The following is a 26,802-nucleotide window of genomic DNA, read 5'->3' as shown; positions in this document are numbered from 1 at the left end:
ACCTAGCTAAGCAGCCATTCTTTGGCAAGAAAAAGGTGTGAGCGAGAAATTTATATGTTGGCAAAGAAACAGCTGGAAGTTCCCATCCCACAGACTGTCACCTGAACCCCAGCTGGAAAGGATTCTCAAAGATGAGAACTGTTGTAAGAGAGAGGTGCAAACTCCTCAGATTTTCTCTCCCTTCTTCTCTACTCACAGCATCAACACCACATGAAGGAAGAGAGAGGCATCATTGGTCTGGGGAGGGATCCTGGCTGAAAGATTCAGCCATTAAGACTACTAGAACATATGGCGAGAGAGTTTTTGCTTTAAGTTCACTTAGCCCTTTCTACACTACGAGGTTAGGTCGAATTTAACCGTGTTACGTTGATTTTATAAGCAATGTGTCTACACACTCAAGCCCATTCCATAGACCTAAAGGGCTCTTAAAATCGACTGCTGTACTCCTCCCCGGCAAGGGGAGTAGCGCTAAAATCGACCTTGCTGGGTCTAATTTGGGGTAGTGCAGACGCAATTCAACAGTATTGGCCTCTGGGAGCTATCCCAGAGTGCTCTGGACAGCACTTTGAACTCCAATGCACTAACCAGGGACACAAGAAAAGCCCCGGGAAATTTTAAATTTCATTTCCTATTTGGTCAGCAGGGCGAACTCAGCAGCACAGGTGACCTTGCAGTCCCAGAATTGCAAACGAGCTCCAGCATGGACCAAACAGGAGACACTGGATCTGACTGCTGTATGGGGAGAAGAGTCTCTGCAGGCCAAGCTCCGATCAAAAAGAAGAAATGCCTATATGCCACAATCGCACAGGACATAGCGGAGAGAGGCTACAACAGGGACACACAGCAGTGCCATGTGAATGTTAAGGAGCTCAAGCAAGCCTACCAAAAGACAGAGGCGGCAAACAGGCATTCCGGGTCAGAGCTTCTACGATCAGTTGAATGGCATTCTGCGGGGGACTCTACCACTACCCCACCACTGTCCATGGACACCTGCAAGGGGGGAGTCTCATGCAACAGAGAGGAGGATTTTGTGGATGAGGAAGAGGAGAAGAATGTGCAGCAGGCAAGCAAAGAATTCATTCTCCCCAGCAGAAAGGACCTTTTCATCACCCTGCAGCCAATACCTGCCTAAGGTGGGTTCCCAGACCCTGAAGCCAGAGAAGGCACCTCTGGTGAGTGCACATTTGTAACTACACTACAGGGGTTAAAAGCAATTATGTTTAATGCTAATGTTTGGGGGGAGGGGTAGCTCAGTGGTTTGAGCATTAGCCTGCTAAACCCAGGGTTGTGAGCTCAATCCTTGAGGGGGTACTTAGAGAGCTGGGGCAAAAATCAGTATTTGGTCCTGCTAGTGAAGGCAGGGGGCTAGACTTGATGACCTTTCAGGGTCCCCTCGAGCTATATATATATATGGAGATATACCTATTTGCCCTGAAGACTTGGGATGCATTCACAGCCAGTACAACTACTGGAAAAGTCTGTTAACATGTCTGGGGATGGAGCAGGAATTCTCCAGGGACATCTCCATGAAGCTCTCTCTGGAGGTACTCTGAAAGCCTTTGCAGAAGGTTTCTGGGGAGGGCTGCTTTATTTTGTCCTCCACAGTAGCAAATAGCCTGGAATCATTGCAGCAAATAGTCCTGATCTTTGGTTGCATTCAAGCAACGTTCAGTCTATATCTTTCTGGGTTAACCTCAGGAGAGTGATATCATTCATGGTCACCTGGTTGAAATAGGAGAATTTTTGTAATGGAACAGTAAAAGGACCCCATTCATGCTGGGCTATTTAAGCTTGGCTAAAAGGGATTATCCCTGAGAATAGCCACACAGTGGGGTGGGGGAGGGGCGTGCAGCACATCCACACGAAAACCACAGCCCCTCCCTTTAAATGGCAAACCCAACCAGCATTGCTTGCTATGGGAAAGGAGGGCACTGCAGTTTGAAACCATTCCCATGTTATGAAGGCAGAAGCAGCCAACCCTGAGTACCCTTTGGCTTACCATGGCTGCCTGGAAACCAAATTCTGTTGCCCAGCCATGTCTGATGTGTTACCATATCGGCAGGCCCTCAATATAAAAGGCAAAATGCGACCTTGTACCTAAAGCACACGTGCTGTGCTGTGAATTGCTTCATTCACTGTGAATCTCAGAAATGTATCTTCTTAAATTCTACTTTCCCTTTTTATCCCTCCCTCCCTCCACAGGTGTAAATGTTTCTATGCTCCCCCTATCATCTCCATTCCACAAGTTATTGCAGATTAGAAGGTGGAAAAAAACCGCACTTGTGATGACATGTTTTCTGAGTTCCCACACTGATAGGGCACAGGTGAATGCATGGAGGCATTCAGTGACAGAGGCCAGGAAAGCATTGAGTGAGTGCAGGAGGCGATGCAGGGGCTAATGGAGGAGCAAACGGACATGACGAGGCATCTGGTGGAGCTGGAGGAAAGGCAACAAGAGCACAGACTGCCACTGCATGCACTGTATAACCACCTGGCCTCCTCCTCACCCAAATGCCCAAGAACAGGGGGGGGAGGATGGGACGGACTCTGGGCACCCAGCCACTCTACTCCAGAGGATGGTCCAAGCAACAGAAGGCTGTCATTCAAACAGTTCTGATTTGTAGCGTGACTACAATAAGCAACGTGGCCTTGTCCTTCCCTCCTCTCCCACCCCATCCAGGCTACCTTGTCAGTTATCTCTGTTAATTTAAAAAAAAAAAAAAAAAAAAAAAAAACAAAAAAAAAAAAAAAAAAAATGCACGGTTTCCAAAAACAATAGTGACATTCCTTTCTCGACAGCTGTGATTCCAAAAGGGGGCAAAGGGGGGGAGGGTGGTTGGCTTACAGAGAATTAAAATCAACAAAGGGGGCAGGTTTGCATCAAGGAGAAACACACACAACTGTCACACCATAGCCTGGCCAGTCATGAAACTGGTTTTCAAAGCCTCTCTGATGCGCAGTGCGCCTAGCTTTGCACTTCTAATTGCCCTGGTGTCTGGTTGCTCAAAATCAGCTGCCAGACGATTTGCCTCAACCTCCCACCCCACCATAAACGTCTCCCCCTTACTCTCACAGATATTATGGAGCAAGCAGCAACAACAATGGGAATACTGGTTGTGCTGAGGTCAGCAGACCTTGTCAGCAAACAGCACCTGTGAGCTTTTAAACATCCAAAAGTACATTCTACCACCATTCTGCACTTACTCAGCCTATAGTTGAACTGCTCCTTACCATTGTCCGGGCTGCCTGTGTATGCCTTCATGAGCCATGGGAGCAAGGGATAGGCTGGATTCCCAAGGAGAACTATTGGCATTTCAACATCCCCAATGATAATTTTCTGGTTTGGGAAGCAAGTCCCTTCTTGCAGCTGCTCGAATAGCCCAGAGTCCTAAAGATGCAAGGGTCATGCATATTTCCCAGCCATTCCATGTTGATGTTGGTGAAACGTCCCTTGTGACCCACCAGTGCTTACAGCACCATTGAGAAGTACACCTTGCGGTTTGCATACTGGTTGGCAAGGTGATCAAGTGACAAAATGGGGCAATAGATGGAACGCATATCCCTACCACAGTTAGGAAACCACATTGCAGCAAAGCCATCCACTATGACCTGCACATTTCCCAGAGTCACTACCCTTGTTAGAAGAAGATCAGTGATTGCATTGGCTACTTGGATCATACCAGCCCCTACAGTAGATTTGCACATTCCAAATTGATTCCCGACTGACCAGTAGCAGTCAGGCGTTGCAAGTTTCCACAGGGCTATTGCCACTCACTTTTCAATTGTCAGGGCAGCTCTCATCTTGGTATTCCTGCACTTCAGGGCAGGGGAAAGCAACTCAGAGTTCCAGGAAAGTGGTCTTACGCATGCAAAAGTTTTGCAGCCACTGGGAACCATCCCATATCTGCAACACTATGCGGTCCCACCAGTCTGTGCTTGTTTGCCAGGCCCAGAATCACCGTTCCACTGTATTAACCTGCTCCACTTGCTACATTCTGTGCTTTCAGGAATGTCTGCATCCATGTCCTCCTCACTATCGTCCTCATGCACAATCGTCCTCCTAGCCAGGTTCTGCACATAGACCAGGATAATGCGCAAGGTGTTAACCATGCTCACAAAAGCAGTGGTGAGCTGAGCGTGCTCCATGCTTCCCTTGCTATGGCGTCTGCATGGGTAACCCAGGAAAAAAAGGCACAAAATGATTGTGAAAGCAACGGCAGACAGAGGGAGGAAGTAAGGGGAGACGGATGACATGTACTCAAAACCACCTGCAACAATATTTTTGCCCCATCAGGCATTGGGAGCTTAACCCAGAACTCCAATGGGCAGCACAAACTGCAGGGACTCTGGGATAGGTACCCACAGTGCACCGCTCCGTGAGTCAATACCGTGAGGAGGTACTCCGCCGAATTAATGTGCTTAGTGGGGACACACACAATAGACTGTATAAAATCGCTTTCTAGAGATCGGCTTCTATAAAATTGACCTAATTTCATAGTGTAGATATATCCTTAGCTTGTTAAGTTAGGTATTAGTTGCATTTTACTTTTTATTTCCTTGTAACCAATTCTGACTTATGTCTCATTACTTGCAATCACTTAAAAATCTATCTTTAAAACAAGTTTAACAACTACAGTGTTATCTAAACCGGTGTGTGTTTGGATTGAAGTGTTTGGGAAACTCCATTTGAGATAAGATTTGTGCATATCATTTTCTATTAATGAAATGAAGACTTACTATGAGTTTGTATTGTCCAGAAGGGACTGGGCAGTACAAGATGCACATTATTTGGGGAAAGTCTGGCACTGGGAGTTTGCTCTTGTTGCCCTGCTGGTGTAATTCAGGAGTGGCTGGCTACAGCACTCATACAGTATAGCTGGGAGCACTTTATATGATGAAGGCTGGGTGAGAGCAGACCAGGGCTGGTTGTTCTCAGAGCAAAGCGGTGTAAAAAGTACCATGAGTTGAGGACACACAGCTGTCCATCAGTCCAAACTGTACCCTGAGAATGTCACAGTATGTTAAAAGTGAAACCCTACCTACAGTTAAATGATTCAGACCATTTACCTGCAGGAGCCTTCCTTACAGCACCCATTCTAGAGTTCTGTCCAGCTCAAGAAATGGTGATGCCTTCGTTTCTCTTTGCAGGAGATTACTCCACAGTCAAATAGATTTCAGTGTTAGGACATTTTTCCTGATATCCAGCATAAGTGTTCTCTTTCTTACTTTACTCTTCAGAGTTATAGTTCCTCCTAGTTACATCTCCTTGTGCATCAAACTAAAAATTCCTCTCCCTTCATGGTGTCAACATCTTTTAAATATTTATATTATTTTATCAGCCCCTGCATTAGTTGGCACTTACACAAGCTAGACATATTTAGTTTTGTAAACCTTTCCTGACCAACAAGGTCCTTTGGTTTTTTGGGTTTACTGGTTTTTAATCAAAAAAATCCCACTGTGATGGGATCCAGTGACAAGGTCCCCCAGGTGCAACCTGGACTGTGGGAGCGCTGAGCCCTCCAAACCCACCAGCCTGGGCTTTCCCTCACACTGTGATGCTGATGTCAAGCTACAAACATCTGACCGGCATTGCAATTACATCACCATCCACAGGCAGGGACACACTCAACTGAGTTACATCAATGATCTCCAAGACACACAGAAATCATCAACAGAGAGGCTCCAGCCAACTCCCCTCAGCTCTCCAGCCTTGCACCCCAGAAATATACCATCTTGCACTGCTCAAGGTTCCCTTGGGCAGTGCAAAGTCATTAATAAGTTTGTCACTTCTTCATAGGAAAGTGGAAATGCACCAGCCTTTGTAATCTGAGCTGAGACTCCAAGCATTTCAACCAAAAATACATTGTTTTAGTAAAATATAAAACAGATTTATTTAATATAAACAACTTGGAGTTTAGACTGTGAATTTATTTCTAACTTAAACAGACGGTACAGACAGCTTATAGCCTGGAACCTATCTCCCTAGTTCAAAATCTGTCTTCCAGATGATTTTCCAGGTGTTGAGATGGGGGAAGAGAGACCAAGTGATGATGTCACTGCCACATTTTTATACTTTCTTCCATCTGCTAGAAAGCTCCTTGCTGTGACATGAGTTAGGCCGCCCCACTGTATACGTGCCTTCTCTGAGAAGCCTCCGGGATAGTGGATTCATCTTGATGAGCCATTGACACCTATCTGGCCATTGATGTCTGCTCCTTTGTCCCTCCTGAAAGGCTGGCTGTGGGCATTTCCAACCTCACAACATATTTCAGTAACGTAAGAACTTAAGACTGGCCCTACTGGGTCAGACCAAAGGTCCATCTAGCGTATCCTAGGGGGAAGGAACAGAACAGGGAAATCATCAAATGATCCATCCCCTGTCTCTCATTCCCAGCTTCTGTCAAACAGAGACTAGGGACACCATTCCTTCCCATCTTGGCTAATAGCCATTGATGGACCTATCGTCCATGAATTTATCTAGGTTTTTGTTTGTTTTTTAACCCTGTTATGGTCTTGGCCTTCACAACATCCTCTGGCAAGGAGTTCTGGTTGACTGTGCATTGTGTGAAGAAATACTTCCTTTTATTTGTCTTAAACATGCTGCCTATTAATTTCATGACTCCTAGTTCTTGTGTTATGAGTAGTAGTAAACAACACTTCCTCATCTATTTTCTCTACACCAGTCATGATTTTAGACGTCAATCATATCTCCCCTTAGCCATCTTTTTTCCAAGATGAAAAGTCCCAGTCTTATTAAATCTCTCCTCATACAGAAGCCATTCCATACTCCTAATCATTTTTGTTGCCATTTTCTGAACCTTTTCCAATTCCAATATATCTTTTTTTGAGATGGGGTGACCACATCTACATACAGTATTCAAGATGTGGGCGTATCATGGATTTATATAGAGGCAATATGATATTTTCTGTCCTATTATCTATCCCTTTCTTAATTATTCCCAGAATTCTGTTCGCTTTTTTGACTGCCTCTGCACATCAAGTGGATGTTTTCACAGAACTATCCACAATGACTCCAAGATCTCTTTCTTGAGTGGTAACAGCTAATTTAGACCCCATCATTTTATATGTATACTTGGAATTATACTTTCCAGTGGCCCCACTGGTTGTTTAGCAGGCTTCCTGCTTCTGATGTACTTAAAAAAAAGTTGCTATTACTTTTTGGGTCTTTGGCTAACTATTCCTCAAATTGTTTTCTGGCCTTCCTAATTGTAATTTCACACTTCATTTGCCAGTGTTTATGCTCCTTTATATTTTCTTCAGTAGGATTTAACTTTTTAAAGAATGGCTTTTTGCCTTTCACTGCTTCTTTTACTTCGTTGTTTAGCATGTAAAGCAATACTTCATAACTTCACATAATGATAGTACATACAATCCAATGTTCAATAGATCAAGAGTTTTAAAATGATACATCACAAGGCATATTTTGTACAAAACATATAATCAGATGGCAGTGGTGGATATGGGATTCCAGGGTGCTACTACGAGGTATAGAATGTCACACCCATATTTTACAAAAGCTATTATTCAGTTTTTACTGCTATTAACCTGAATTTTGGCCCACCCAAATACATGAAAATACTGATTACATTAAGAAAATTCAGTATATTATATTAGACCAATTTATTAACAACATAAACACCTAAGTGTATATACAAGCCTGTCTGTTCAAGTAAGGCAAAGTAGTGGAAGACAAACACATGAGCATGCACTTGCATATGTATGTGTGTACATCAGTACTCAAGTTCTAAAAAATCAAGTGCTAGAATTCTCCGGACTAAACTCCCTGTTCCCAAAGGAGAGATGGCAGCTCTGTAACCTGTGCAGCCTAAGTAACCAAGCAGTCGTCACCTTCCAGAGCAGGACAAGAAGCAGTACTGGTGGAGGATGTAATGCAAATGGATGGCATCCTCTAGCTGTTGAGTTTTTTCTGTCCTCCCATCGCCTAAAATTAACGCCCAGAAAACACTGAAGTTAATTGTTTGTGCCAAATTTCACGCCCCCCCACCCTTTTGGGGGGTGGGGTGGGGAGAGGGTGGTAATAAACGCCAATAAATTCCCAGGAAATCTGAAACAAAATAAAAACCAAAAACAAATGGTCTATCTCCAATCCCCTGATCATCCTTGGAGTTTTTTTCTGAATTTCCTCCCATTTGTCAACATTCTTTTGCTAATGGATACACAAAATTAAATGCAGTCATCCAGGCTCTGTGATGACTTTGCTTATGCAGATCAAAGTTAAGCAAGTCTTCTAGCATCTCATTGCAAATACATGTCTAATTTCCTGTCCACTATTGCCCCTAGATCTTTCACCATCACTGCTTCTCAAGTTTCTCTCTTCTCTTGACTCTTTTATGCTTTGAATTATTATTCCCCGGGCATATTGGATAGATTTTTCCAAGATGAATCTAATTCTTTGCTCATTTCCTTCCAGTCACTGTGTATTTCAGTAACATGCTACTTATGCTCTATCAGATCATTAATAAAGATGCCAAATAAGAGCTGTACTCACTAAGGAAAACCTTCCCCCCCTCTGGGGGGAAAATAATTAGTTTTCCATTGTGGAACTGCATGGGAATTTTTTCATTCTAGGCAAGATTTGTCCTGTTGCAAAAGCTAGAGGTTAAACCCCCAAATCCAGCAGCTCTGGAAGCCATCAATATGGGGCCCTGCTATACCTTGCAGGAGGCTTCAGAGCCATTGCATCAGGTAGTATGGTTCTGTTACCCCCACATTTGACCAAAATTCAGAATGGTCTGGGGTTGTTTTGTTTAGGAGAAAATAATAATGGACCCAGGTATCTCTGAAGAAATCACATTTATTTACAAAGAATGTACAAAGTCCTGTTCCCCTAAACACTGCAGAACTCAAACAGCAGAAGACAGTTTCTTTGCGCACAGTTCCAAGCCTCTTCCTAGCCAACAATCAGTCTGAAAGCACTGTCTCGGCCTTTTCTCAGGGCCCTGCTACTAGTGCTTCTGTGGCTGTGTCTTGTACTTCTTTGTTGCCTTTTCTCTCTGCTTTTCTTTCACAGACACACAAACGTTAATAAAATACTCAGTGAAGCCCCTCCACTCACGTACCTGTGTTTTTAGCAGAGGCTGCTATTGTTTCAGCTACCTGGGTCCATAAAGGAGTTTAACGGCTTCTTACATGAACAACATCAGATCTCTGAGCAGTCCCTGTGAAGCAGCAAATAGATAATTCTCTTTTGCATTTTTTCAGAGATTATGGTCTACTGCACTGTAGTGTGCTCTTTAGGATTTCTTAACACTTCTGGATTTTAATATTTCTTCGCACTGCACCTTATACATTTGATATCTTAATTCCCCCAGATGGACTTTTCATAAGTCTAATGCCCTTGGACAGCTAAATTCTGTGATTCCATCTTACTACAATGGTAACTCATGGTCTAATCATCCCTATCAGGGGTATCACTACATTTGGCTATCAGGGGTACCACTACATCCAGCCACTAGGCCATACTCTTCTCCCAAAACCAGGAATGGAACCCAAGAAACCTGATTAGAGGTTTGCTAGGACCTCATTTTAAAGCCCAAACCAAACACGACTAGCCCACAGCCGACCCAAATCTGACACTTCCCTCCAAACCTGGGTCAGCACTGCCACCTCATCCTTGGGGCTCAGACTGATGAAGGCTTCCTAATCCATGCCCAAGATCTGTCTCTGACCACCTCCTGCTATGGGGTCAGCATGGCATGTGCGCCTGCTCCTAAAAACCACTGCCACCTTCCTGTGCTGCATGTACTGCTGAATGAGATGCACCGCAACTCATCAGCACACTCACTCCACAGCACACAGAGCAGTGGCCAGCAGGAGTACAACATGCAGTCATCGCTGTGCTGACTCCACAGGCAGGAAGAGGTGTTCAGAGTCTACCTGAGCAAGCCCAAGGGACTTGGGTTGTTTTCACACTTGACCACGACACGTATAGTCAGGTTCCATCAGGTTGCAAGATTCTAATCCTGATACCAAAGCATTCTAGTGCTAATTCACATAGCAGTATAACCAGTGATAAAGTCTGTGTTATGTCTCCATTTGTAGTCTGCTGTCCATAGAAGAAAACAGCAAACCATTCCCATGATTTTCTCCTACAGCTGAGTGAAAGAGAGGTGTGCTACAGATATAAAGATCATGGGTTCAAAGTCAGTTGATGAGCCAAGGTGGGCTGGAAACTATGTAAGTCAGTGTGAAGGCCCTGTAATGATTGCTGAAATGACTGAGTATTATGAAACACTGTATTTAGGGATCAAACTGAATATTGTGTTAAATTTCCTTTATTAAGGTATTTACAGTCTGTGTATTTTGATTACTAGGAGCTATCCCTTTAAGAACTGGGTGGGTCACCTATTAGAGGGTTTGTCTGAAGAAGCCCGAGAGCAGTGTGCTGGAAATGCTGCTTCTGTGAACTCCAAAAAGGTCAGAACTTGACTTAATCTTATCTTTCCAGGCTCACTCTGGAAGATGAAATATTAGGACTGATAGGGGAAACTACCAACTCAGAACTTTGCTTCATCTTCAGAGGGTTTTGCCCGTATGTCACCAGTAGGAATCCAGCTCCACTCAGTAGGGATTAGATTGATTAGGGTTTATATTTTTTAAGAACTGGGGAAACTTTTGGGAAAGGGGGAGCCTATACAGGAAGGATGGGCGCCACCTAAACCAAAATGGAATCAGATTGCTGGCTCTTAAAATTAAAAATATCAGAGCAGTTTTTAAACTAAGGGCTGGGGAAAAGCTGACAGGTGTGGAGGAGCATGTGGTTCAGACAGAGGCATTCCCTAAGAGAGGATCTATTAATGGAGATTCTCTATGTTCTAGTAAGGAGGAGAGGATGGAAGATGATAAAATACAGGTAAGATTTGATGAGAAACAGTCAAATGAAAAAGAGGCCCATTTAATTACACATGTAATGGCAGACAGCTAAAAAGTGACAATTTTTAAGTGCTTATATACAAATGCTAGAAGTCTAAATAACAAGATGGGTGAATTAGAGTGCCTTGTATTAAATTAGGACATTGATATAATAGAAACTTGGTGGAATGAGGATAATCAATGGGACACAGTAATACCAGGGAACAAAATATATCGGCAGGACAGAACAGGTCATGCTGGCTGGGGAGTAGAAAGCATGGAATCAAATGAAGTAAAAGTCTTAAATGAACCAAACTGTTCCACAGAATCTCTATACATAGTAATTACATCTCAAATAATAACAATATTGCAGTAAGGATATACTACCGACCACCGGACTAGGATGATAATGGTGACTATAAAAATAAAAAACCCAATAATAATGGGGGATTTCAACTATCCCCATATTGACTGGATACATGTCACCTCAGGACGGGATGCAGAGATAAAGTTTCTTGACACCTTAAATGACTGCTTCTTGGCGCAGCTAATCCTGGAACATTTAATGGCATCCTTTAAAAAGTGGAAGTTAAATCTTAGTGAGGAAAATAGAAAGGAGCATAAACTCTGGCAAGGAAAATGTAAAAACATAATTATGAAGGCTGAAAAAGAATTTAAAGAACAGCTACCCAAAGACTCAAAAATTAATAGCTAAAAGAATTTTAAGTACATCAGAAGCAGGAAGCCTGCTAAATAACCAGTGGCGCCATTGGATGATCAGGATGCTAAAGGAGCACTCAAAAATGATAAGGCCATCGCAGAGAAACTAAATTAATTCTTTACATTGGTCTTCACGGAGGAGAATGTGCGGGAGCCATTCTTTCTGGTGATAAATCTGAGGAACTGTCTCATATTGAGGTGTCAGTAGAGGAAGTTTTAGAACAAACTGATAAACAGTAATAAGTCACCAGGACCAGATGGTATTCACCGCAGAGTTCTTAAGGAACTCAAATGTGAAATTGCAGAACTGCTAACTGTAGTCTGTATCCTATCATTCAAACCAAACTTCTGTACCAAATGACTGGAGGATAGCTAATGTGACTTCAATTTTTAAAAAGAGCTCCAGAGGTGATCCTGGCAATTACAGGCCTGTAAACCTGACTTCAGTACCAGGCAAACTGGGTGAAATTATAATAAAGAACAGTATCATCAGACATATAGAGGAACATAATTTATTGAGGAAGAGTCAACGTGGTTTTAGTAAAGGGAAATCATGCTTCACAAATCTACTAGAATTCTTTGAGGGGGTCAACAAGCATGTGAACCAAGGGGATCCAATGGATATAGTATACTTAAAATTTTCAGAAAGCCTTTGACAGGGCCCTCACCAAAGGCTCTTATGCAAAATAAGCTGTAAGAGGGAAAGCCTTTCAATGGATCAATAACTGGTTAAAAGATAGGAAACAAAAAGGTAGATATAAATGGTCAGTTTTCAGAATGGAGAGAGGTAAATAGTGGTGTCCCTCAGGGGTCTGTATTGGGACCAGTACTATTCAACGTATTCATAAATGATCTGGGGAAAAAATGGGTAAACAGTGCTAAAAAGATCGCACAAAACTGGGTGACTGGGCAACAAAATGGTATATGAAACTCAATATTGATAAATGCAAAGTAACCTACATTAGAAAACATAATCCCAACTGTACATATAAAATGACGGGGTCTAAATTAGCTGTTACCACTCAAGAAAGATCTTGGCATCATCGTCGATTGTTCTCTGGAAACATCTACTCGATATGCAGCAGCAGTCAGAAAAGCTAACAGAATGTTGGGAATCATTAAAAAAGGGACAGACAAGACAGAAATCATATTGCCTCCATATAAATCCACGGTACACCCACATCTTGAATACTGCATTCAGATGTGGTCACTCCATCTCAAAAAAGATATATTGGAATTGGAAAAGTTTCAGAAAACGGCAACAAAAATTATTATGGGCATGGAACAGCTTCCATATGAAGAGAAAAATTGATTGGGGCAAAGAGAAGACTAAAGAAGGATATGATAGAGGTCTATAAAATCATGACTGGTGTGGAAAAAGTAAATGAGGAAGTGTTATTTACCCTCTCTCATAACACAAGAACTAGAGGTCACCAAATGGAATTAATAGGCAGCAGGTTTAAAACAAACAAAAGGAAGCATTTCTTCATACAATGCACAGTCAATTTGTGGAACTCTTTGCCAGAGGATGTTGTGAAGGCCAAGACTATAACAGGGTTCAAAAATGAACTCGATAAGTTCATGGAAGATAGGTCCTACTAGCCAGGATGAGCAGAGATGGTGTCCCTAGCCTCTGTTTACCAGAAGCTGGGAATAAGTGTCAGGGAATGGATCACTTGATGATTACCTGTTCTGTTCATTCCCTCTGAAGCACCTGGCATTGGCCATTGTCAGAAGACAGGATACTGGGCTAGATGGATCTTTGGTCTGACCCAATATGGTCATTCTTATTATAAATTGTTCCCATATAATAGCTCTTCTGTGGCTCCTGTACAAGATGAGTTTGGTGGGTCTCAATTCCAGCTCCCACATCACCAAGCTTTGTACTAATTGCAGACTCAGTAAAGAGGACAAGAAGTGCCTGAAGCAGGGCAGTGTGGGGGAAGCTTGTCCTGTTCCTGCCCGGGATGAACAGAGGGATTCATTTGCAAGCACTGCACAAGCACTAAATCTACAAAGTTTTTTAAAGCTACAGTTTTCAGTTATAAGCAAGTTAGTTGCAAACATGCAAATTAACTCATTAAATAATTCCTATTCTTATTAGGTGTGTTTCTGTGCAAGCAACCTCTGTGCTTCATTTACTCAACCTGTAAAACGAGAAGAAGTGAAGAGAATTACGGCCAATAAGGGAAGGGGTGGGAACAGAACTCAGGATCTTCTGTCTCCAAGCCCAATCTGCATTCAATGCCATTAAAGGGCAGAAAAGACAGAGGAGGAGGATGGAGATCAAAACTAAGATTCTATGAAATATTTATAGAGTGCCCAATCTGGCGCAATTCAGGGGCCTCGGCAGTTCGCTAGAAACTAGCTTTATACTCATATGCAGCACATCCAAGTTTACCTCCATAGTTTAAAATTTCAGTGTTCCAACTACACATGCACTCAGGAAAGGTCACAGAGGTCATAAAATATCAGGGTTGGAAGGGACCTCAGGAGGTCATCTAGTCCAACCCCCTGCTCAAAGCAGGACCAATCCCCAACTCAGTCACCAAATCCCTAAATGGCCCTCAAGGTTTAAACTCACAACCCTGGGTTTAGTAGGCCAATGCTCAAACCACTGAGCTATCCCTCCCCCCTTTTGATTTACTTCCCATCCTTTTCAGAAACTTAGCAAAACACCTACTGTACACTAGAGACTAGGCACATAATTAAGCCCCTTTGTTTTCAGTTTAAACAGATTTTTACCAAAAGAATTCCTGGGTTTTACAAGTATTATTCATTTTTTTCTGATTTTCATCCTATTTTTGTATCATTCAAATATATAAAACATAACTTGTTTCATTAGGAAAAATACAATACATAGCATGAGACATGACCAAAGACAAAGATCTGGCCCGCTCCTTTATTTCATCTGGCCTGTGGCAAGCCAGAAACCCCAAGCCTCAGCGCCCTCCCACCCACATGCTGGGCTGGAGTTGTGAGCACTAGCACACACCATGCGGGGGGTGCTAAGGTCACCAGGCCATTAAAAGTGCAGTGCTCTGCGCAGCTCCCAAAAACAGCCAGCACATCCTTGTATCTCGTAGGACCTGGGACAATCAGGGAAGCTCCACGTGCTGTCCCTGCCCCCAGCGTCACCTCTGAAGCTACTCTGGGAGCTGCCGGGGTGGCACTGCGCAGAACTCCCTGACCCCTCCACCTAGGGGCCGGAGATGCCAGCCACTTCCAGAAGCAGCTTGGAGCCAGGGCAGGCAGGGAGCTTGCCTTAGCCCCGCTGCACCACGAACCAGGAGCCACCTGAGGTAAGCGATGCCCAGCCAGAGCCCACACCCAGAACCTCCTGCCCCAGCTGTTAGCCCCCTCCCACGCACAAACTCCCTCCTGGAGCCTGCATTCCAAACATTCCTCCTGCACCTGAGCCCCCTCCTGCACCTCAAGCCCCTCATCCCCAGCCCCACCCCAGAGCTTGCACCGCCAGCCAGAGTCCTCACCCTCTCCTGCCCCAACCCAGACAGGGCCAGCTCCAGGCCCCAGCGCACCAAGCACATGCTTGGGGCAGCACGCCGCAGAGGGCGCTCTGCCGGTTGCCGGGAGGGTGGCAGGCGGCTCCGGTGGACCTCCCACAGGCGTCCTGCAGAGGGTCCGCTGGTCCCGTGGCTCTGGTGGAGCATCTGCAGGCACACCTGCGGGAGGTCCACCAGAGCCGCGGGACTGGTGAGCAGCAGAGCACCCCCAGCGGTGTGCCGCCGCGTGCTTGGGGAGGCGAAATGGCTAGAGCCGGCCCTGAACCCAGAGCCCCTTCCTGCACCCTGAACCCCTCACTTCTAACCCCACCTCAGAGTCTAGGGGAAGCCCCGAGCCTCCGCACCTCCCGTGGGGCTGTGTGTGGCCTGCGATTGATTTTTTCTGTGGGTCAGTGGCCCCTGATAGAAAAAAAGATTTCCCACCCCTGGTCTAGAAGATACACACAATAAACAGGCACGCATGCAAGCTCTGAAGTGCCTGCACATCTGAAGGTACTGATGAATCTCACACTCACCAATACACATTTCAAGCTGTTAGCAGATAATGGTTTAAAAATTTGATGCATATTTTCGTTTTTCTTCCCGATTTAGTGTATCGGAATACATTTCAGAACAAGGAAATATTCGAAAGTTTTTAAAAACACAGGAGAAAAGGATGAAGTTGAGTGTGTGCGCTGCAAATGGTGTGGCCAAATTATTAAATGTAAATACTTACAGGCTAATAGTTCTAAATTTACAATAGTAAACTGTTTAATCAAATGTAGAGTTTTATTTGGTGATTAGGGATACATTGTTTTCTTAAACTCAGAGGTGGCATTGTGTATAGAGTTCTGTTTTAGTTCTGCAGCAAACCACACTGATGAGCGGAATTCAAAGTATTGATCTACTGAATACTTTTTTCGTCCACCAAAATAAACCGTGATATTTACTCAGAAAAATTATTAATATTTTTGCACTAATTTTTCATCTGTTTTTGTTGTTGTAGTAAAAAACACTGATAAATTCCCGGGAAAAAATAAAATAAAAACTGAAAATGAAGGACCCTACACACAGCACACCTCAAAAGCAAGACCTCACCATCTTTATGCCATTCCCAGCCCAACCATCCCAACATACGCTGGAACAATTTATAAAATGTGAAAACTGTTTCTCACTCAAAAATGTCCAAGGGGCTTTTGGATGGACTCCAGGGAAGTTTTAATCCAAAAGGTGAATGCTTCAGAACACTATGAGGATCTGAAAATGGGATTACAATATAAACTGTTTTGTAACTTGCAACTTCTGTTATTGGAAAATTAGTATATCATCATCAGATAATCAAGAATTGTATTGTAATTCACATGCACAAGGAGGCAGGTAGGGTTGCATGCTCAAGCTTACCTTCTATATTTCCTGACTTCTTAGTGCTCAACTATGCAACCTTAGCACTTGTCTACACGGGATGGTACTGCATGTGATGCCAGAGCGTCACTCTATAGCACGCTAGCTTGCTGCATAGTAACATCTTGTGTGGACCCTGCCACAGTGTACTAAAAGTTCCGTAGTGCTTTGACATACTCCCATTTCAAACAACAGAACGTCAAAGCACACAATGGAACTCTTAGCTCACTAGAACACTGTGCACTGCACAATAAACTAGAGTGCTGTGGATTTACATCCTGATTTGCCACACAGTAACATCCCATGTAGACAAGCCTTTGGGCACTCAATTTTGTAGGTTTTTGTGCTTTGTTTTTAAAAGAGCAAAAGAATGGGAAAATAAATGGAACTTCAGTCTCCCAGTCTACTACTGGCTTGTAAAAAAGCTGCCAATGGAGTCTGCAAATTTCATAATATGAGAAGACTTTGTTTGAAGCCTCCTGAGCGCTGCCACTCTTGACCAAGTGTCCCAGAGCCCCACCATTCTCACCACATCTCTCCATAGCACTCAAGAAAATAAGTCACAAATAAAGGGGAAGGGTTGTATGCATTAAAAATTCAGAATTTAGAATGTCATTCCTATTAAACAACTGGGTAAAGAACCATTAGCAACTAGCTCAATACTTCGCTATGAAACAGAATTAGCACTAATGTTGCTCTAATTAAGCAACAGTTCACCATTCATTAAACTAAGTAAATTTTCTGGGAGATGTTGTAATAAAGCAGCCTTCCAGACTTAGGGTGTCCCAGGTTAGAAACAACATACTGTAATATTTTACATTTACACAGTACCTTCCAATCAAAAATACTTTGCATTGTACTGCATGGAACTGTCCAATACATAAGCACCAATGAACTGCAGTAGCTTCTGGAGTGGGAAAGGTAACAGCCAATTGGTATACAAAGATGACACAAGTGTGGAGAAGGGAAATTTTGTGCAATGGCACCAGGGCACACCATAACTCTTAATGTTAATGACAATGCACACACCGGACTTCACGGTTAAGGGTTCAGCTATTATTATTTTAAATCCACGGATGTGATAAATGAAGGTGGTAGGTAGGTCCCTTTTGTGGACACCCAGAAGCTATAAAATCCCTCTTTGTGGCTGTTTTCTATTTGCTCCACCTCTAAAGGGTTAAAACGTCTCATTGCTATGCATAGGTAAAAGGAAGTGAGCGGACACCTGGCCAAAAGAGCCAATGAGAAGGCTAGAACTTTTTTAAATGGAGAAAAAACCTCTCCTTTTTTCTGTCTATGGTTGTTCTCCCGGGGAGAGGCGGACAGGGCAAGAGCTATGCTGTAGGAAGCTTGGCCCAGGTATGAAAAATCATCAGTATCATACCTAGAAACTACTAATTTAAAACCACAGATATGTAAGTAGATCAGGAAATGTCTAGAAAGACACGATTAGGTTTGTCCCTTTGATTTCTTTATGGCTTGTGGATTCCTCTGTGCTAACCCCAGGTGCTTTTGTTTTGCTTGTAATCTTTAAGTTGGACTTCAAGAAAGCTACTCTTGGTGCTTAATCCTTGTAGTTGCTCTTAAAATCTAGCAATAGTCTGAGTCACCAGACGTATTTTCTATATTTTTTTAAATAAAATTTACCTTTTTTAAGAACAGAATTGGATTTTTGTGTTTTAAGAGGTTTGTGCACGTTTAATTAGCTGGTGGCAACAGCGGATTTCCCCCTTTTTTCCCCAGCTCTTTCCGGGGTGGGCTCTCAAAAGGGTTTTGCACTTGGGTGATGGCAGCATCTACCAATCCAAGGTCAGAGAAAAGCTTTAACCTTGAGAGTTTAATATTAGCCTGGAATGGCCAGCATTAATTTTTAGAACCCTTGTGGGCCCCCATTTCCTGAACTCGAAGTGCCAGAGTGGGGAATCAGTCTTGACACGGTGGCAGAGTGGTGGGATTATTTTGAACCACAAGCAGAGAGCTCAGGATTTTAAAAGGACACATTTTTCCTTTTGGCAGCCTGCAACGCCAAGGTTTTTTTTTCCCCCTTTCTTTTCTTTGCTGCCTGAACAGGTACACAAAGGGTTCAGCCTGCAAAGCCAGGGAGTTCAACAAGCAGTCTGGTTTTTTTCCTAACTTTGTGGCAATGAAATAGCTAGGCTAGAGTAGGGCAGCACTGTGCATGAGGTTGTGGTCGGGCACCGAAACCCTAGAGCAGTGGTTCTTAACTTTTACTGCAGCCTGCACCCCTTTGGTTCTCAAAAATATGTTCTCGTGCCCCTCATCAAAAATCGTTGAAGTAGGTCAGTTCTTTAAACCTAGATATATCATAATTATAGAATGAAAGAGATACCTTATATATTTATTTTAATTTCGCCATTAAAATTTAACGCAGCAATTGTTAAATTTATAATATTAATAAATACATAGTTTTGAGGAAACAAAGTAGTTGTACTTAAGTGCCTGTGCTTAATTTGTGTTTTTGATGATTTACCTACTAAAAAATCTGGCATGTCTTGCACCTCCAGAAAGGGCATCTCGCACTCCCAGGGAGCACGTGCACCCCAGGTTAAGAACCACTGCCCTAGAGCAACCAGCGTTCCCAAAGCAGCATGCCACAGAGAAGACAGACCGAGATCAAGCCCAGGCATCCAGCTCCACAAAAGAAATGCAGGGAGGGGATGGGGGACCAGGTATTTCCCCAGAGGGAATGGCTAGCCCTACCCAACCCGAGATCCAGATGCCAAGATGGAGGGATTCCCTTAACCCAGACCGAGCTCTAACTGCTGAAGACAGGAATTTCTTCCTACAGATGAAGCACTTGGAGGCGGAAGCAGAGGAGAAGCACTTGGAGGCAGAGGAGAGGAGAGAGGCGAAGCGCTAAAAAGCGGAAATGGAGCAGAAGCGCTTAGAGCTGGAAAGGGCTAAGCTGGGTCAATCAGATAGCCCTAACAGTCCTCCTCCAGGTACCGCTCCTCATTCCAAGAAATTCCCCACACATAAGGTAGGCGATGATACAGAGGCCTTCTTAGAAAATTTTGAAAGGGCTTGGCTTGGGCACTACATTCCTTCAGACCAGTATACGGTGGAGCTGAGGCCACAACTCAGTGGACTCTTAGCAGAGGTGTTTGCTAAAATGCCTAAAGAACATATGAATGAGTAAGAACTTTTTAAATAGAAGGTCAGAATTAGGATGGGGCTAACACCCAACCATGGGGCGAACACCCAACCAGTGGTTCAGAGCCCTAAGGTGGAAACATACTGTAATATTTTACATTTACACAGTACCTTCCAATCAAAAACACTTTGCATTGTATTGCATGGAACTGTCCAATACATATGCACCAATGAACTGCAGTAACTTCCGGGGTGGGAAAGGTAACAGCCAATTGATATACAAAGATGCCACATAACAGTGTGGAGAAGGAAAATTTTGTGCAATGCACCAGGGCAGACTCTTAATGTTAAGGACAATGCACACACCAGACTTCAAGTTTAAGAGTTCAGCTGTTATTTTAAATCCACAGACAACAGAGCTTCAATATTAAGATTGTCTGTCTGAATAATAGCCTCAGTAAACCCCATGGAACCTAATTTCTTTACCTTGAAAATCAAGCTTAGAGTCAACTTTGCTTTAATTTGAACCCGTCTCTTCAGGGAGAGAACATTTCAACTCTGTAGTTTGTACAACTAGAAAATTCTTTCAACAGCACCCATAAGCAGAAGCAGAGTCTTCCAGACAACCCCTCCCGATAACCACGAAGGGCAGTAACAAAGAAATTAAGAGTAGATATTTTTCTCCCTCTGTGGTGCGGCATTCTGTTCTCTCAACATGCAAGGAGCAAAAAGCTGACATAACACCTTATGTTTCAATCCGCTTTGCAGAGCAAACAAACCCCGTAAGAGTGGTAACTAATACCCCACTTTCACTGACAGAGTATCTGAAAGCAGGGAGAGTGGAAGTCACAGAACCACTAAATTGTCAGTGTGAAAGAACCAGTAGCAACATTACCAGAGGGAGTGGAGCCTTTGGGCAGGAGACTGAGAAAGGAAGTTGGATTTTGAGAGAGATAACTGGGAATTATGACAGGAAAGTCACAGGGAACTGGGAGGTGGAGGGTCAGACAAGTCTGACTAGACTTGCCTGGAGAGATGGGCTCAGTTAAAGAGTAGTAGACCTTGGAGGAGGGAACCTCAGGAGAGTGCAGCGTGGTGTCCCTAGCCCCAGAAGCTCCCCACACAGATAGATCATGGTGGACTTGGGAGGGGAGAGAGTCAGAGAAAACGAGGGATTTCCAAAGCCAGCCCAGTAACTCAGCAATAAAAATTCAGCACCCAGTATTTTAAAAATTTGCAAAATTCTGCATATTTCATTTGTCAATAAATAAATGTGGAAGCTCCAGCATGGTAGTAGACAATACAGGCCACTGGCTGCACAGAGGTGGGAGACCACCCCGCAGCCTACCCCAGGACACAGACTTTAGCAGTGAGGCTGCACCTGAACCTGATATAGCACTAGGTCCAGGTCGGCCCCACACACACCAGGTTCCTGCCCCACAACACCAGATGCACCAAGATAGCAAGCGAGAAGGACAGAGTCTTACATGCACAGCCAACCCTGGCTCCAGACACAGATGTGAGGCAGGCAGGCTCAGCCCAGCAGGATCAAAGTGTGGAGGGGCTTACTGTGGGGGGATCCAGGTGTGGGATGAGAGGGTTCTATGTGGCACAATCTGGGTGCGGGTGGCTTCGTGTGAGGGAGTTCTGGATGCAGGGGCAATGGGACTCTGCAAGGAGGACCAGGTGAAGGTGGTTGGGGCTCAGCACAGAGGCAGGCTTGGCAGGGGGGATTCAGCACTGGGGGTCCAAATGCAAGGGGAGTGGGCTTAGTAAGGTGGGGTTCTGGGTGCAGCTGGCTGGGCTCAGTGGGGTGGAGGTCCAGGTGTGAGAGGCTCGTCGGGTTGGTCCAGATTCATGGGGCTAATTGGGGTGTGGGTTTGAGTGTGGAGGCTCAGAGGTGGTGGTCTGGATGTAGGGGTGGGGGTCCAGATGCAGGGGCCTGGCACAGGTCCAGATGCAGGGGAGGACTCAGCAGGAGGGGGGCTCCAAATTCAGGGGGTGAGGCTCAGCAGATAGGGGTTCAGGTGTAAAGGGCACAGTGGGGGGGTTCTGAGTGTGGGTGGTGATGGTCAGCAGAGGGGATCTGGGTATGGGGAGATACAGCAGATGAACAGGGGGACAGACAGACAGGGGAGCAGCTCCCCATACAGTGGCTCCTTCCCTTGCAGAATAGGAGCAGGAAGCAGGGAAGGGGGGTGGACAGCCAGGGGAGGTTTCTGGGGATGGGTCTGACCTGGCCCTGGCCACTCCTCATGGAGTAAGAGGAAGTGCTGGTACAGGGTAGGAGCCACCGGCCAGTTCATTCCCAGACCCACACTCCTCCAGTCATTTACCTCTCCACTGGCTGCACTGTGCGCCCAAAACAATGCTCCTGTGCTGTTCAAGAGGGGTGCATGACCGCTCTTATGGTTTCCTTTGCTTCCCTGTCAGAAGTAATTATTCTGCTAGGAAATAAAGAAATCTGCAGGGGACATGAATTCTGTGCATGCACAGTGGTGCAGAATTCCCCTAGGAGTAATAAAGAAGCAGCTCAAGCTAGGCTTACATAGGCAGGGTAAGATGAGCAGTTTCTTTGTATTTCTCTAACACTTTCAATTCCATGTTTGATTATATTTGTTCTTAGTGGAAGAAATAAGGTAATTTATTTTCACTAACTCTAAGACTAAGCCTAATATGTGCTACTAAATTATTTAGAGACCTGACTGCTGCTTCTCATCCTGACACTACATAATTAATATGCTAGAGCAGGGGTTCTCAGGACAAATTTTTTGGTGGCTTCAGAGTGTCACGCTTTTTCTTAAAATACTTAATTAGCTTTAGGAAAAACAAATATACACATATATATGTCCAAATATTTATTGCGAGCTAGTAAGTCTGCTGTGACAAGTGATATTAACAAACATACTAGCTAGCAGTAAACAAACATACAAGTATCACTTATCACAGCAGACTTACTCAGCACTGGCAAGCCTGTGGACAAATTGAGAACTAAATGGGGGGGGTTGGGGTAGGCATCAAGAGCCAGGGGCGATGGGGTTGGGGGGGTGGCTGGAGGAGATGGTGGGGGGCCTGAACCTGAAGCCTTGTGACTGGGGGATAGAGCCCAAAGCTGCACAGCCAGAACCTGGGGCCAGCTCCTGTGCAGCCAGAGCCTGAAGCCCTGCAGCTGCAGTTTACCACCCCAGGGGTGAAATGCAAAGCCTAAGCCCCACCACCCCTGGGAAGTGGGGAACTCACCAGCTGCCTGCCACCATCTGTCTCCAAAGCGGAGGCAGGGCCCAACCCCTGCTTGCAGCCCAAGCAGCCAACACCAAGGCAGCGCATCCAGGAACAACAGGGAAGGAGAGGGGCCGCTGTTTTGACCCCACCCCACCCCACCCCCACAGCCCAGAAGGCTGTGGCCATGCCACAGGAAAAGTCACTGGTCGTCGCATTTGAGAAACGCTCTGTTAGAGTCTCTCTCTGGGTTTCCAGTTCCCTGGGAGAAAAGATTAAAACATTTTAACGCTAAATCTAAAAGAACCAAGGAGTGGATGATGGCAGCAAAGATACCAGAGAAAAAATCCTAAGCTTCAAATGTTCCCTACCAAGCTTTCTCTTAACACCTGATATGATGAAGTTATTTCTATTTAAATTACTAAAAGCTACCACACTATTAATAACACAAAGTCATCTCAGCAGTATTTAAATAATCAATTAAACAGGAACTCATCAAGCTATTTACAGAAACTCCTTCCCGTCTTTTCATAGCTGTACGGAAAACACCTTTCAGCTCTCTCCAAAAACCCTGCAGAGCAGATAGATTTTCCACTGTGCTCAAAAGGTCACTGAATTCAGCCTATTTCAGACCAACCTGGGGAAACAAAAGTCTTAGATTTTTCACTGAGAATTCCCTACTTGTCACTCCCCCTTCTTTTATAATGAGCGCGCTCCAGCTCACACACCCCTGCTGAAGCAATATGACCCAGGGAGAGAGGCACTCTCTCAGGTAGGCTGACCTAGGCTTTATAAGTTATGATCACCTCTTGAGCTCCACCAGGAAATCAGCAGACAACCAGCGAAGAGCCCAGAGCACTGGCATCACGTGCTCCTAGTGAGGTGGCCTGCTCAATAAGCACATCCCTGCATTCTGCACAAGTATTAGCATCTGACTGGTTTAAGGTGCAGCATATATTGCAACAATCTAAGCTTGAGGAGACAAAGGACTGGTTAAGAGTGGCTTGTCTACAACTGAAAGGAAAGGTTGCTGTTCCCTAGATGGATAGTAATGAAAAATAGTTGACTAGTACGCTGCTGCAATGCAAGTGTCAAACAGCAGCCACAGGTCTAGAATTACCTCATACATGCCAAACTCTGATAACCAGGGCCGGTGCAAGCACTAGGCAAACTAGGCGGCCACCTAGGGCGCCGAGATTTGAGGGGCGCCGAAAAGCGGTCCCTAAAAATAGGACCAGACAGCAATCAAGACGCAGGCTGCAGATCCCAGACTGTAGGGAGGACGTAGATAAGAACAGGATTACTTGTGGCACCTTAGAGACTAACAAATGTATTTGAGCATAAGCTTTCATGGGCTACAGCCCACTTCTTCGGATGCATAGAATAGAACACACAGAAAGAAGATATTTATACATACAGAGAACATGAAAAGGTGGAAGTAGCCATGCCAACTGTAAAAGCTTATGCTCAAATACATCTGTTAGTCTCTAAGGTGCCACAAGTACTCCTGTTCTTTTTGCGGATACAGACTAAAGGTATGTCTACACTTGAAACTTCAAAGCGGCTGGGAGAGAGCTCTCCCAGCGCTGCACGTACTCCACATTCTCTGTGGGTGTAGCTTGCAGCGCTGGGAGCCGCGCTACCAGTGCTGCGGCACTGTTTACACTGAGGCTTTACAGTGCTGTATCTTGCAGTGCTCAGGGGGGTGTTTTTTTCACACCCCTGAGCACGAAAGTTGCAGCACTGTAAAGCACCAGTGTAGCCATGGCCTAAGAGGGTTGCGACTCTGAAACCTGTAGATAAGAACCACGCTCCCAATGAACTGCTCTCCTGCCATTTAGATAGCCAGTGATTAGGGAAGTCCTTTGATTAGATTGAAGACTATAGGGAGGTAATAAGAATCATGCTCTCAATGAATTGCTGTCCCACTCCTGCCATTTAGAAAGTCAGCGAAGTCCTTTGATTAGATCGCAGACTATAGGGAGGACGTGTGTGTGTGTGATAAGAACCACACTCCCAATGAATTGCTCTCCAACTCCTGCTATTTAGAAAGCCAGCAAAGTCCTTTGATTGTGAATCGATAATTGTACACATTGCTGCGTTGGTAGGTACATTATTACAGTACTAGCTCCTCTGTCTTGTAAATTGCACAGCAATAGACAGAAGAAGAGTGAGCAGCTTGTTGCGGGAACTGCAAGACCTCCCGCTGGGGCTGAGCTGTGCTGTCAGTGTGGTGCAAGTGGGGTCGGCTTGCACATGGCATGCTCCTCGGAGAGTGGACTGCAGGTTTTCCAGGGCAGAGGCTCTGCTCCCTGGGGAGGGGAGGGAGGCCGCGGCTGGCAGCTCTGTGGGCTCTCTTGCATGGAGGGGCAGCTAACCCGCTTTAACTCACTTCCTTGTGCCCCAGCTTTCTAGCCTCCTGACCTTGCTTTGGCATGAGGGCTGCACACTCTCTGCCTTCACAGTCCTGCCTGTCCCCCGCCCCCCTGCTCGAGCGAAAGCCGAACATTCAACTCCCCAGCCCGGATGCCAGATGGACTCGTGCAGGCAAAGAACGCCACATGCTCCCATTGCCCTGTTGCAAGTGCATTTGGCCTGCTGCTGCTGCATGCCAGGGACTGGAGAGGATAGTGCCCATTTTACCTTGCAGCTCTTTGAATCCTACCCAGCCTGCCGCACCCCTCTACACCCAAACCTGGTCTGCTTCCCCTCCCCTCCCGAGCCAAACCTGATCCTCTCAGAGACCAAATCCAGTCTGCTTTCCTTCCCCACTAAACCCGATACCTCACTGACTCAACCCGGTCTGCTTCCTTTCTGCTCTCCAGACAAACCCAATCCCCCACTGACCCGAACCCAGTCTGCTTCCCTTCCCCTCCCCAGCCAAACTCAATCCTCCCAGTGACCAAAACCAGTCTGCTCCCCTTGCCCACCAAACCCGATACTCCACTGACTTGGTCTGTTTCCCTTCCCCACCAAACCTTATACCCCACTGACACAACCTGGTCTGCTTCCCTTCCACTCCTCAGACAAACCCAGTCCCCCACTGATCCGAACCCAGTCTGCTTCGTTCTCCTCCAGGCCAAACTCGAACCGTCACTGACTGAATCCAGTCTGCTTCCCTTCCCCTCTCCAGCCAAACCTGAACCCCTACTGACCAAACTCGGTCTGCTTCCCTTCCCCGCGGAAAAATTAATTCTAAATGATAACATGTTACTCTGCGACAGTGTATTGTGTATAATGTATGTGATTCATTTTAAGATCCATGCTATGTTGTGCAAAGTGAAAACAAGAACAACGTCAGCACTGTCAGGTTATTCTTTATTTTCATTAAATGTGTACACTAAATAATTAAATTAATAAATTATCAAGCCAAACGTGTATTAATTCTAATGAACAATGCCACATTATGCAGTATTCATTTTTTTAAGTTTTTAATAAGCGATCCCCCCGAATCGGACCCTGTGCCCTAAAGAAAAGCACCTAACTTAGGTGCCTTTTTAATTTTTACTCGCCTAGCAGCGCTCCAGGTCTTTGACGGCACTTCGGCAGCAGGTCCTTCACTTGCTCTGGGTCTTCGGCGTGGAAGACCCAGGGCAAAAATCCAGAGCGCCGCCAGGTGAGTCATCCCTGCTGGGGCCCTGTCGAAACTATTCAAATCGGGGCCCGCACTTCCTAAAGCCAGCCCTGCATACGCCTAATATTAACAGACATAGCAAAAGACAAGGCTAGTAGGGAAGCTGCCTGGCAACACCATGGACCAGCAAGGCAGTGGCACTTACCCATTGTCACCACCAAACACGTAGATGGCATCTCGATAGGCAACCACGGTGTGTTTGCTGCGCCTGAGAGAGAGTCTGTCAGACACTGGCAAGGGGAGTCCTGGCCCCGCCCGCAAACTCTGACCCACTCGCTAGGTGCCACCCCCTCCCCAGCCCCACCCCACACAACATCC

At 45.1% G+C, this 26,802-nt stretch overlaps 1 protein-coding gene across 1 annotated transcript in view; it reads right to left on the bottom strand.

The window, feature by feature from the left end:
- LZTR1 (leucine zipper like post translational regulator 1) overlaps positions 1–26,744 on the bottom strand; it is a 258,107-nt gene extending 231,363 nt beyond the window's left edge. The window contains exon 1 of the mRNA XM_032795074.2: positions 26,630–26,744. The gene's annotated coding sequence lies outside the window, so the exon portion shown is untranslated. The remainder of the gene's footprint in view (positions 1–26,629) is intronic.
- Between the last annotated feature and the right edge of the window lie 58 nt (positions 26,745–26,802).

This window comes from Chelonoidis abingdonii, chromosome 4 (assembly GCF_003597395.2).
Source record: "Chelonoidis abingdonii isolate Lonesome George chromosome 4, CheloAbing_2.0, whole genome shotgun sequence".
Taxonomy (NCBI): domain Eukaryota; kingdom Metazoa; phylum Chordata; order Testudines; family Testudinidae; genus Chelonoidis; species Chelonoidis abingdonii.
This window is presented reverse-complemented; position numbering and strand designations above follow the sequence as displayed.